Source organism: Microcebus murinus, chromosome 15, assembly GCF_040939455.1.
Source record: "Microcebus murinus isolate Inina chromosome 15, M.murinus_Inina_mat1.0, whole genome shotgun sequence".
Lineage (NCBI taxonomy): Eukaryota > Metazoa > Chordata > Mammalia > Primates > Cheirogaleidae > Microcebus > Microcebus murinus.
The window spans coordinates 1778152-1791985 of record NC_134118.1 but is presented as its reverse complement, the minus strand read 5'-3'; the positions used below and the strand labels follow the sequence as shown (position 1 = coordinate 1791985).

The window sequence follows — 13834 nt, the reverse complement described above, 5'->3', positions numbered from 1 at the left end:
TTACACAGCAGAAAAATGGAATTGGGAAAAACAGTTTGCAATTGGAGATATCAGATCACATCCAGAGAAGCCTCTTAGAAAGACCCTGTAAACCAAGGTGGGACCTTCTGTGGGACAGGCAGGGCCTCACTGCCAGGCGTGGGAAGAGAAATCTGAGGGTAGGGGAAGGAGAGGTGAAAATGGCCGGGAGTAATTTGGTGAGAGGAAGAGATAGAGCCCTGGGGAGGCAGGGAAGAAAGCCTGGCTATTCCCAAGGCGAGCATTGAGTTTCACACAAAGCTCCTTATCTCCCTCTGGCCTGATGTTATCTCACCTTTAAAAAGGTAAATCGTTTATATAACATTTGCTGGTTCACAAAATGAGGCGCTGGAATTAAGGTGAGGACACTGGGGCACAGGCTTCAGGGAGAACGGATTTCCCCTGTCATTTTGTAGGAATCTTATCTCCTGTGCTTGTGAGGCGGGAAGGGGTGAAGGCAGAGCTGGGAGGTTGGGGCTGGCTGGGGAGGGCGGGTGGCTGTAGTTCTGGTTTTTCTGGGCCTGTTTGCGTGCATGTGTCTGTGTCTGTCTACCTGTGAGCCTCTAGGGCAAATGGCTCTGGCTTCCCCACTGCGAGAAGGATTTTCACAAAGACTTGTCTCTTGGCAAGCAGACCGCTGGAGCTCCACTGTGTGCGCTGTTAGCAGGGGGAGGCAGAGCACAGGTTCTCCTGGGATGTTGTTCTTACACACAGGAGAGGTTCTGTGACTAGCGGAGGGTGAGAAGAACCAAGATTTCTGTGTTCGATGACGGCCAAGATGAATTTTATTGCCCATTAGCATTTACGAAAAAAAATCATTTAAAAAGATCCATTATCAGCTTATTTTAGACATGCTGAATGCAATCAGGGGTGTTTTATATGGGATTGAAAATTAAAGATAGATTCCATCTTTTGTACTTACTTGTTGCAAATTGAGTTTTTATGGGTTTAATGTTCTCTTGTGATTAGAAATAAACTAGAATTGGACCTTGAGTTTGAAGACTGAAATCAGTGGTTTCAGTTATTTCTCGACATCATAAGAATGTATTCACCTCCGAATTGACCCCTTGTCTTTTTCTTTTCTTCCCCTCCCCCACTCCAGGCTGCTTGGGGGCCTTAAAAAGCCAGCCTGCAGGGACTGTGATGGAGCTCTGGCGCCACCAAGTGGCAAGAATGGAGAAGTCACTTCGAAGCCACCTCAAAGTCTAGGCGGGTTGACATCAGCAAGTCCCTGAGCTTTCTGACTAAGTATATGCAAGCCAAAAGCCTTACCACAGGATTCAGGGTGGCAGTATACTGCAGGGGCTTTGTTGCTGGGCCCTTAGAAAGACTTCAGCTGATTAGGGAGAGAGAGCAGCTGAAATGCTATGGTATCAAAGTGGGGTCTGTTTGGGTGGGCCTGTTTCCCTGTGGTGGGCAAAAAGCCTTAAATGAACTGAGATTCCCTTGCTTTGTACTTTGGTCATCTCCATTTCCAAATCCAAATAGACTCATGAACGCAACTAAGGCCCACAAAGGTTCAAAGTGTGAGTGCGCGCTCAGCGCTCTGCAGGTTATAGACAGGCTCACACTGTTTCTAAACTAATTTTGAACACTTAGTTGTCCTCCTTGACGAAGGCACCTTAAACCAAGCTGTGCCTTTGTTTGGTGCAGGGTAAGCTCCAGCCAGTGTGTGGCCGGAGTGGCCTGCAGGCTGGCTCCCTGGAGGGAGGGGCGGAGCCCTGCAGGGCAGCCTGGGGAGACGGGTCTCAGATGAGAGTGTGCAAGAAGTTCCAGAGCTAGAGGCTGTGTTTACTGACGCCACCCACACGCAGGCTGTTTGGGGAAAGTCTGGGTGGGGTGCGTGGTCCCAGGTGCAGATCCTTGACACACGTGCTGTTCCAGAGGCCCTGGGTGCAGAAGGCGCTTTTATCACCTCCGGGATGCAGGGCACGTTTCTGAACTCAGAGTGGACCTGGGGGGGCAGGCCCTGCTGGGGGGGGCAGGCCCTGCTTGGGGGGGGCAGGCCCTGCTGGGGGGTTAGGCCCTGCTTGGGGGGGCAGGCCCTGCTGGGGGGTTAGGCCCTGCTGGAGGGGGCAGGCCCTGCTGTGGGGGGGGCAGGCCCTGCTGGGGGGTTAGGCCCTGCTTGGGGGGGGCAGGCCCTGCTGGGGGGTTAGGCCCTGCTGGAGGGGGCAGGCCCTGCTGTGGGGGGGGCAGGCCCTGCTGGGGGGACAGGCCCTGCTTGGGGGGGCAGGCCCTGCTGGGGGGTTAGGCCCTGCTGGAGGGGGGCAGGCCCTGCTGTGGGGGGGCAAGCCCTGCTGTGGGGGGCAGGACCTGCTGGGGGGTTAGGCCCTGCTTGGGGGGGCAGGCCCTGCTGGGGGGTTAGGCCCTGCTGGAGGGGGCAGGCCCTGCTGTGGGGGGGGCAGGCCCTGCTGGGGGGTTAGGCCCTGCTTGGGGGGGGCAGGCCCTGCTGGGGGGTTAGGCCCTGCTGGAGGGGGCAGGCCCTGCTGTGGGGGGGGCAGGCCCTGCTGGGGGGACAGGCCCTGCTTGGGGGGCAGGCCCTGCTGGGGGGTTAGGCCCTGCTGGAGGGGGGCAGGCCCTGCTGTGGGGGGCAAGCCCTGCTGTGGGGGGCAGGACCTGCTGGGGGGGGCAGGCCCTGCTGTGGGGGGCAGGCCCTGCTGTGGGGGGGCAGGCCCTGCTGGGGGGGGCAGGCCCTGCTGGAGGGGGTAGGCACTGCTGGGGGGGGCAGGCCCTGCTGGGGGGGCAGGCCCTGCTGTGGGGGGGGAAGGCCCTGCTAGGGGGCAGGACCTGCTGGAGGGGGTAGGCCCTGCCGTGGGGGGCAGGACCTGCTGGAGGGGGTAGGCACTGCTGGGGGGGGCAGGCCCTGCTGTGCCCAGAAGGAGCCACTTGCCCTGCCAGTGGGCCCTGGTAAGGGCCTCCCATGGGGATGGGTGCTTCTCAGGAGGCCCTGCCCAGCCAGCTGACATTTCCTGACCATCCTGGCAGCCTTGGCGTTGGATGTGTGCTCTGAAAATCCAGCCCTTGGAGAGACCTCAACTATCAGGAGCCCTGAGGGGCCAAATTAACTAGTAAAACAAAATGTTCCTAACTGTCCCGAATGACCCCTGGGTTGCAGAACTCTGGCCTTGGTCTCTGAGCGCATGAACTCATCTCTCTTGGCCGTAGGTGCATTCTACACAGAATCCTCAATGAAGCCCTCAGGGCCACAGCGCCACCGTGTCCTGTGGCCAGGCACCCCGCACAGTGCGACACTGGGGAGAGACTGCTGCTTGCGGGGGCCAGAGGGCGGAAGGCTTGGGGGCGCCATGGGAGGAAATGGCGCGTCCACCAGAGGAGGGTGGAGTGGCGAAGGCTGGAGCTCCAGCGGGAGCTTTCAGGGTGCCCGTTCTGAATTCGCACTTCTAGGTCCCAAAGCTGCTTCTGTCCTTGTAGCTGGTTATGCCGTGGGCAGCGAGGCTGCCTTGCCCGCCAGGTCTCCCGGCCCGCCCCAGTGCCGCGGGGGACCGGCCTGGAGCCCGCGGGGAGGCCGGCCTGGAGCCCGCGGGGGACCGGCCTGGAGCCCGCGGGGGACCGGCCTGGAGCCCGCGGGGAGGCCAGCCTGGAGCCCTCGGGGAGGCCGGCCTGGAGCCCGCGGGGAGGCCGCGCCCCTGCGCCCGCGCCGCGCCCGGGCACTGCTGGGTGCAGTTGCAGAAAAGTCTTCATGCGCCGGAGAGTGTGCGATTTATTCTGGAAGAACATAAAGTTCATTGTTTTCCTTCAGCTGTGTGTTACTCTCGGCTCAGCTGCCTGTTGTGAACGCTCGCTACCTGTCTCATTGCCACGCACATTTTCCATGGGCTTCCGGAAGGCAGTTTTTGGACAACAGAATTGAACCCCTTTCAGAATGAAAGAAGTCAGAGCTTTCTCTCCTTCCCACAATTTTTAGAAAAGTATTCTATTGAAGACTGACCAACCCTTGACAAGTTTCCTTGGCATTTCGAATCATATGTAATTCATAACACAACCTTAAAATTTATTTTTTAATCAGAAGTGTTTAGTCACATTCAAACGGAAACTTTAAATGTAGGTAGTTTCTCACTTTCGGTTTGCACCTGGTGGGCTTGCAGCTCGCAGGGAAGGCCACAGTTAGCTCCACTACATCGCAACAGGGAGAGCCTTGGCAAGAAAGCAAATTCGTCCTGTGGACGACCTAACTGCTCTGGAGGCAGGTTAAGCAGCTGCAAGAAAGCAAGTAGTCTACAGTTGCCAGCAATTTCTTGATCAGACAGTCATTTTTGTGCCTTCGTCTGACTTCTTTTTAGGAGGGCAAAAATGAAAACAACGTTTTTCATCATCATCATCATCATCATCATCATCATCTCTCTCTCTCTCACACACACACACACACACACACAACACACACACACTGGAGAGATGCTGTGGCCTCCTCTAACAAGCAGATTCAAGGGACAGGAAAATGAAGAAGATCAAGCCAGGGAACGCTTCCTTTTCCTACACCTCCAGGAATCTGCTTTTGTTCAACCTCCAAATGAAGGAAACCTTCCAGTACTCTCCTCACGTGTTTCTTCCCCGAAGGAAAGTCTTTCCCCTTTCTCTGTCACGTTCCCCTTGTGCCCCTGGAGGAACAGCCAGGACCCCTTTCCTTTGTCAGCAGAGGGCCCAATGAGGGCTCAGGGCACTTACCTATGTTCTGCCCCGGGGTGTGGCTGCAGTGCCCAGCCCTCTGAGGCTGGTTCTTCTGCACCAGGATGGCAGGATGGCAGGTCCAGGGTTCCTTCGGTTTGGCAAAGAGGTGCCACCGATGCCACAGGTTAGTGCAGGTGCTTGTGGGTGGGCTGAGAGTAGCCTTGGTGGGGCTTCTAGAAAACGCATCAAAGAAGAAAAAGTTCCTCCTAATTTCGCGTCCGTTTTCCCCAGACCCATTGTGTGTTTGTGCAAGCCCAGCAAAACCCCTTGTGAGTTGCGTCACTCCTAGCAAATGCTCAACACAGCCTTCAAAGTCACCCAAGGATCTTCTCATCCGTTCAGAGGAAAATGTGCTATTTTGGTCTATGCATATCTCTTTATAGCTAGAGAATTATCACGTCAGGCAACATGCATGCCACACCTGGGGCGGGAGGCGACAGTCATAAAGTGGGTATTTTTTGGTAGTGTATTTCCCACTGAATATGCCTGGAAATCAGGCTTATTGGCTGGAAACTTCTGTTCATGGGAGCGTATATCTTTTGAAAGATTGAACAAGACCAATGTTGCTGAGCATTTTGTTTGTCTCTCTGTGTGTGGAAGCGGGAAGGATATGTTGGTAGGAAGTAGGAGCGCTGATTTCGAACTTTTCTTCCTTCAAACCAAACACGGGCCCCTCTCAGGCTGCTGTGGAGCTCCAAGGCGGCTGAACTGCAACAGCTGATGTCGTCCTCAAGCTCATCCTTGTGGCAGACAGCTCCTCCGTGCTGGCGAGCTCTCATCGAAGTTGACGGCAGCTTTGTGGCCTGGCCTGGCACACAGCTGTGGGCCATACGACTGGGGACAGGAGACAATGTTTTTTAGCATGGCCCTAGTCAAGGAGCAATCTCCTAGATTCTTTAGAGAAGAGAGTGAAGTTGTAGCATGAAAAAATGTTTGATGAACCAGCAGACCCTTATAAAGTTGCTTGAAATGACAGTTGTACTTAATTTTCATGATGTTTTAAACACAGTAGATCTCAACTTCAAATAAGCCAAGGAAAGAACAATATTTTAGAGTTGCAGACTCCTTGGTGTGAATGAAATTTTGCCTTCTAGGGCATCATTTGGTTGATTCAACTAGAAGTTGAACAAAAAGTTTGCTGGAGGTAGCATTGGGAAGACAGTCACACATGGAGCCGAGGCAGCAAGCCGGCTGCAGATCTAATCCAAACACTGTGTTTTCCTGCTTGCTGCATCAGGACCAAGAAGAACACCTGACTGCTGTCTCGGGTTCTATTTCTTTGTGTCCCAAGGTTTGGCCTCTTGCAGCACCGAGATTCCTCCCTTGCTTGTTCACCTTCCTGAAATCGTCCTGTTCGACTTCCATTAAGACTTTCTTAATGGCAACTTTGCTCACTGCCATCCAAATAAAGCCCTCGATCCTCATGATCTCGGCAGTTGTGTTCTAGAGAGTTGCCACAGACACTGGATTAGCAGATACTGAACTGTCACTCCTGGGGGAGTACAGGGTTAGCGTCCTGGGAGCCTCTGGATGAATTTTCATCAACCGATGAATACATGCCCTTGTTCTGTGTTTCTGTTTATAGACATCTTATTTAATATATATTGTTCACTTGTTAACATGGACCTCACAGTTAACAGCTCCGTAACTCGCGCCTGCATGAAGTTCATCTAACACACCTACTCTCTCTGTAGGCAGAGGCAGCCTTCTGTTCTCAGAGACACAAGCCGGCACTTCACCTCTCTGGTATGGGCCGTTTTAAACAGCAAAACTAATCAAAAGCACAAAAATGTGAAAGCAGAGCACTAAATAGACCGAGGAAGGGGCACTTGTTTGTAGTGAGAGCTGACAGAAGAAGGGGCAGTTGGGATCACACACTGGGCCACTCAAATTTGTGCTGCTCCGTGCATGCCTGGGAGTAATGGTGAGAGCAGGCCGAGTGTTGATTTGGGGGCTGCAGATAGATGTTAGTGAGTAGGAGAATTTGCAAATATAGAATCTGTGAATAATGAGGGCCAACAGTATACTGATGAAGCCAGCACACATCTTAACCGCGTTGGGACCGCGCCCACGGCGGCGCCCGCAGTCCCCACGGCGGTCCGTGCCGCGCCCACGACGCGCCGCTCTGCTCTCGTGTGACGAGGAAGCTTGAGAGCGCTGACAGCTTGTTTCACTTCACAGGCAGCTTTACTTGTAGTGTAAATCAGAACAGGTGACACAGACATCTATGTCTTCATTGCGTTATTTTTAAATGCTCGCAATTTTATTTTGATGAATGAAAAATTAGAAAAGTCAAGTTTTGTTATTGACGCTAAAGTCTTCGCTGGGCTGTGCGCCTTCATGTCGCGGCTGTCGGCTACACTCGCCAACAGCCGTGATATGACTTTTCTAATTTTTCATTCATCAAAATAAAATTGCGAACATTTAAAAATCACGCAATGAAGACACAGATGTCTGTGTCACCTGTTCTGATTTACACTACAAGTAAAGCTGCCTGTGAAGTGAAACAAGCTGTCAGCGCTCTCAAGCTTCCTCGTCACACGAGAGCAGAGCGGCGCGTCGTGGGCGCGGCACGGACCGCCGTGGGGACTGCGGGCGCCGCGCGTCGTGGGCGCGGCACGGACCGCCGTGGGGACTGCGGGCGCCGCCGTGGGGACTGCGGGCGCCGCCGTGGGCGCCGCCGTGGGCGCGGCTGTGGGCGCAGCTGTGGGCACCGCGTCGACGCCGGTGCGCGCCGGACCGAAGTGATTAAAGATGATGGTAACTCTCCGTAATTTAATTTTTTGTTTTATCTGATGTCATGTTATTTAAAAATTAACTGCATTTGTACAGTGTTTTGTTAATGAAGACACGTGATATTGGAAATAGCTCTTTACCTCACTCTCCCCTCAAAATCCAGGATGCCTCTCTGGCTTGTCTTCCTACACCCACCAAGAAAGTCACTCACTAGACACTCTGCATCTCGGTGCACCAGGCCCTGGTGTTGAGTTCATTAGCCTGTCAGCAGTGACAGGGTTTGGGGGTGTCCTAAAAACCAGAATTTCATCACTGTGACACTGTGAATGCAAATGTGTTCAATATATTAGAAGGGGCAAATAATTTTATTTATGAGTGATGTCTTTACCCTTTTGGGATATATTAGGAAAAATATTTCAAGTAAAGGACCACTTTTGGGTCCTTTCAGAGTATATGAAGCTGTCCGTTCCATAGGGCACCATTGCCTAAGCTGAGTGCCATAGAATACCAGTAACGTGGGTTATGCAATTGCTTCAAACTGGGAAATTCTGAGCAAAGTTGAACTTGTTTCTCTGCGGGCCTTCTTAGAGCCTTCAGCAGCTGGTGCACACTTTGAACCCCCTGAGGTTTGTAAATGCCTCCCACTGAGTTGACCATGGAATGACCTGGGGGGGGGTTCTCTGGGATCCCTCTGGGAAACGTACATACAGGGAGTGTCTGAAACTGAGGTGCTCCCCTGGTGCCTGGGCTCCAGTTGTTCCTCCGCTGGATGGAGGGCAGCCACATGGAAATTAGAGAACCTCCTCCCATTGTCTTGTATAAGTGAATTTATGCTCAGTATGTAGATATTGGGTGATCATTTCATGGTTTTTAAGTACTGAAATGGACATGCTGCTCTCTCATTTGTGATTTTGCAAGAAACATTTATGAACCGCTGACTGTGAAGAGACACTGTGCTTGGGGTGGGCAGTGCAAAGATGAATGAAACTTTGAAAAGTTTCAAAAGAAGAAAGAAACTCATAGTGACTTCCCTTTGATCTTGTTTTTCGTGGTGCATTGATAATCATCTCAACCTCAGTTACCAAATACAAATATTTCAGGAGGCGCCTGGGCAGAAGTTCACTGCTGGCCGATGCCAGTCTTTTAATCGCCATTGTTGAAATACTGTGGCATTTCTTTCTCCTTTCACGTTTCTCATGTAGGCAGTGTCATGTGCACAGCCACCAGATAATAATAATTCATTTTTAAAATTAGCCCCAAATGGGTTTTGGAAGGGGAGTCAGTCTGTCACATGGGTCCTCAACAACCCTCTTTAGCAGTGTGCAATTTGAGACTCGACGTCCATCACTGATGTCTGTGAGAAAAACATGATCAGATTGTTATTAAACATCTATTGTGTGCCAGGCTTTGTGCCAAGCACAGTGACACAGTTCCTTTCCCAGCTGGAGGAAGGGCTTGCGATTTTAAGTAAACAGTAACAGTCATAGCTACCATTCCTCAAATACCCACTCTGTGCCACACCCCTACAGGTTTGCTCTGAACAATGACTCTGATACTTCTGGCAATGTTTGGTACAAAATTTTTTTGAATGGGGTTGACTATAATTGTTGGGGAATAATGAAATTGCAAAGCACCTAGTACAGTGTCTGCCTCCTGGTAGGGTTGTAGGAAAAGTCGCTTTTACTGTGCATTATAATGATAACACAGGCAGCATGGTGACTCAAAGAAGAAATGTAATTGACTACCCACCAGAACAGAGTAGATATGAGGTCACTTTTGCATTCTTAGTTTTTAAAAGATTTGTTCTTTTTGCTCATTTGGGGAACTGATGACATATGCAAATTGAAGTGGAGACTTGAGTCAATTTGTAAGATAAATCAAGCCGGTGCCATGCATTTCCACGCATTATCTAGGTAATTCAGGCACAAATGTTTTGGTGTCATGTATTGTTTGAAAAAGTCCTCACTTTTATGTTGTGAAATCTCACATGTGGATGAGCAGATGTTCTGGAACATTACAAGCTCTTCCCACCAACTTAATGACAAACACGGTCTTATATGTGGGTCTGTATTTTGCAGGGAGCATTGTCATGGTCTTCTGAGCGGGCAAGGTTGTGCATAAGGGAGATAGCTTTAGGATATGTACATAGGTCTTTCTGTCTGTGTCTATGGTATTTGAAATTTTCATAAAGGTCACTTAGCATAAGATCCTGATACCATCACAGGATGTCAGCCCGCAGCTGCCAAGTCCTGCGGCTGAGCCGTTCCTGAGCTGAGCGCGGAGCCAGCGCTGCCCGCTGTCAGCAGGAGCAAGCAGGCCCGCTATAGCGATCTATGGACTCTCATTTCCCAGCTTCTTTATTCACTTGCTCATAACTTTCTGCCAAATTCTTTGGTGCTGAAACCTTTCTTGTCTGGTGCTGGGCCATGTTTGCCCAAAGGTAAATTTTTCTGGAGAGTTTCTGCCAGAGCTATTGAACCTTTCATGAGTCAATGGAAAAAGAAATTCTTCATTTGATTTGGTTGGTTTTAGTTCTCCAAGAATTCAGAACTTAGCTCAGTCATCTAAGAGATGTTCTCTCTCTCTCTTTTTCTCTCTCCCTCCCTCTCACACACATCCAGGAACACACCAACACTTGAATACACCTGTGCACACCCAACACACACAGACTCAGACACACACTAATGCGCACTCACACAACCTACAGACACGCACATGTGCACACTTTCGCTCATATGCCCAACACACCACACACACACAGACTGCTGCACGCACACTCACACGCATACATCCGATATGCTTGCACACCGCGCAGGGAGGCACACCCCACACACCGACACCCACACACAGGACTGACACCCTTGGTCTAGCCCATGCAAACCCTGAACCAAAGGGTCATTTTTCCCTCGAGGGAACCCAAGGCTCTCCCTGCTTGGTTGGGCATATGTGACAGGAAAGAGGGAGATTGGAAGGGCAGATGGACTCACCCGACCGTGACCATGTCACTTTTCAGGGTAAACAAATATGCATTTGCTTGCTGCTTCAAAAGCAGGAGTGTGGAGTCTGCACAGGAAGGCCGCTTCACCGCGGCGGCGTTGCTCGTGTGCGAAGGTGAGTCCTGACTGAGCATCGGCGTCTGCCGCACAGAGGCGAGAGGCCAAGCCTGCTCTCTCACCGAGGCGACTCCCAGTCCTCACCCAGCGTGCTGTCACCCCTTTCTAGTTGCAGAGCACCTGTGTTTTTATGTTGCTAGGAAACAGTTGCCTGGGAAAGAATAGGAAGGACATGTGGCTACAGCAGTCGTGTGGGGACCACCAATCTGCCTCCAACCTGCCTCTGGACCGTCCCTGCCGCCTCAACACCAAATTGAGTTGACGCTACTTGTCAGTGGCTATAGCCAGTAGCCATTGTTATCTCTAGTTTTCTGGGGGAAACGGGCTGGCCATGATAACGACATGACTTCTAGTCAGTCAGCGCTCTGGTTCTGGGAGAGCTACCCTCAGAATTAATAGTTTTTTTTTTTTTTTTTAATTTTACACAACATGTTTATTTCCATTATAAATGTATTTAAATCATTTTGGACCCAGCATATCCTTAGGTTTTACCCACTCATCAAACTGCTCTGCTGTGAGATAGCCAAGTTCAATAGCCGTTTCCTTTAAGGTTGATCCATTTTTGTGTGCTGTCTTAGCAATCTTTGCTGCCTTATCACACCCTATGTGAGGATTGAGAGCTGTCACCAACATTAGAGACTCGTTCATGAGCTTGTTGCTCCTTTCTGTGTTGGCCCGATGCCCACCACGCAGTTTTCTGTGAAGGAAACTGAAGCGTCCCCAGCAGCCTGGCTGAGTGTAACACATTTTTAATCATCATTGGCTTGAAAACATTCAACTCGAAATGTCCATTGCTGCCTCCAACGGTTACAGCGACATGATTCCCCATGACTTCGGCCGCGACCATAGTCATCGCTTCACACTGAGTGGGATTCACCTTGCCTGGCATGATACTGCTTCCTGGTTCATTTTCAGGCAAGATCAGTTCACCCAGACCCGACCGAGGACCAGAACCCAGAAAACGAATATCATTTGCGATCTTCATCAGACTGCAAGCAGTGGTGTTCATGGCTCCACTGAGCTCAACCAGAGCATCATGAGCAGCCAGAGCTTCAAATTTATTTGGAGCAGTGACAAAAGGCAAGCCTGTGAGTGCAGCCACTTTTGCAGCAACCTTTTCTGCAAAGCCAATTCTAGTATTTAAACCAGTACCAACAGCGGGGCCTCCAGCTGCAAGCTCATAGATTCTTGGCATGGCAGCTTTTATTCTTGCCATCGCATATGACACTTGTTGAACATAACCACTAAATTCCTGCCCAAGAGTAAGTGGAACAGCATCCTGAGTATGAGTACGCCCAATTTTGATGATCTGTGCAAACTCTTTGGATTTTGCATTGAGAGCATCATGTAGCTTCTGTAGTCCTGGTAGCAGTACTTCATGAACTTCTACTGCCGCAGCAATGTGCATTGCTGTGGGGAAAGTATCATTTGAGCTCTGGCTTTTATTAACATGATCATTGGGATGCACAGGTTTCTTGCTACCAAGTTCACCTCCTAACATTTCAATTGCTCTATTGCTAATGACTTCATTTACATTCATATTTGTCTGGGTTCCTGATCCAGTCTGCCACACCACGAGAGGAAAATGATCATTTAATTTACCTTCGGCTACCTCATCTGCTGCCTTCATTATTGCATTAGCAATCTTTGGATCAAGACCATAATCCTGGTTTACTTCAGCGGCCGCTCGCTTCAAGATGGCAAAAGCTTTAATAACTGGGATCGGCATGCGTTCTGTTACACCTCCAGTCTTAAAGTTCATTGTAGATCTCACAGTCTGAGCGCCATAATACTTGTCATTTGGGACCTTGAGTTCACCAAAGGTGTCATATTCTATCCGGAAAGTATTTTTTTTTTTTTTTTTTTTTTTTTTTTTAGACAGAGTCTCGCTTTGTTGCCCAGGCTAGAGTGAGTGCCGTGGCGTCCTAGCTCACAGCAACCTCAAACTCCTGGGCTCGAGTGATCCTTCTGCCTCAGCCTCCCGGGTAGCTGGGACTACAGGCATGCGCCACCATGCCCGGCTAATTTTTTTATATATATATCAGTTGGCCAATTAATTTCTTTCTATTTATAGTAGAGACGGGGTCTCGCTCTTGCTCAGGCTGGTTTTGAACTCCTGACCTTGAGCAATCCGCCCGCCTCGGCCTCCCAAGAGCCGGAAAGTATTTTGACTCGCCACTGGAGCTGCGTTCGGGGACCAGGATGGAGGGATGGCTGCGCCACTCAAGCCCGGAGCTGAGGCTGAGGCTGGAGCCCGCGGGAGGCGCCGCGAGCGCGAGAGGATCCGGAGTGCTCGGTACATGGTGCTGAGGAAGCCTGGGTAGATTTCTGGGCTCGGTTTTTGTTTTTTTGAACAGCTCTTTTTACAACCCCAAGCCCTCTTTGGAAGAGCTCTGGATAATAATTGGATACGAACATTACCTGATTTGGGAAAAACTGAAGTCTCTCATTTTCTCTCTTTAAATATTGAATTGCCCTGTATGCTTTTATTTTGCAAAAGGAAAACAGAAAAGACTAAAAGTCATGGGAAGGAAAAAGCCAAAGAATTTAGGAAGATAAATGGAAGAAGAAAATACAATTTTGAGGTCGGTTTGGTTTGTTCCAGGGGCACCTGGCTGGCATAGCAGGGTGTTCGCTGGGGAGTCAGAGACTGTACTCACCCTCCAGGGAGCCGGTGCCCGATCTGTCTGTCTCCTCCAGGGCAGGGGGACTGAGGATGCAGAGAATGGCACAACCCAAAGCTGGTCCCAGGAACAGCCAATGGGAGGGCTCTGCTCCTCTTACACTGAGTGGTGGCTGGGGTCGCCTGACACAGTGGCCTTTGTCACTGCAGCTGTGGAAGACCCTTTCTCCTAGAGCTAGCCAAGCCACTGTCCCCCAGGACATGCACCTCCTCCTTTCTGGGGACACGTCCCTTCAGGCTGCCAGTGCTTTTAAGTGGCTGTTTTGTTGTCTTCCAAGCTGTTGCTTTTAACCTGATTTTACCTGAAAGCACACAGTAGGGTGTGGGGAGGCCGTGCAGATGGCCAACGGGATTGCTCTAGTCCTGTCCCCTCCCTAGGGAGTATGGCGGTCCAGGGACAGCATCTCAGCAGGCAGCTACATTATGCAAAATATTCTGTTTTCATGCTGGAGACTTCTGGGAGAGGCTGGTGGGTTTCAAAGGATCCTAGAGCCCCCTGCACATGTTACAGGCATTTGAAACACCTGGGCTCTTCTCACTCTGATGAGAAGTCAAATGAATGGAGCCAGTACATGTGGCCTTCTGGCATCTGGGTGTC

General features: G+C 50.8%; 1 pseudogene; it reads right to left on the bottom strand.

The window, feature by feature from the left end:
- Positions 1-10954: 10954 nt before the first annotated feature.
- On the bottom strand, positions 10955-12887 carry LOC105873500 (fumarate hydratase, mitochondrial-like; annotated as a pseudogene).
- Positions 12888-13834: the final 947 nt, after the last annotated feature.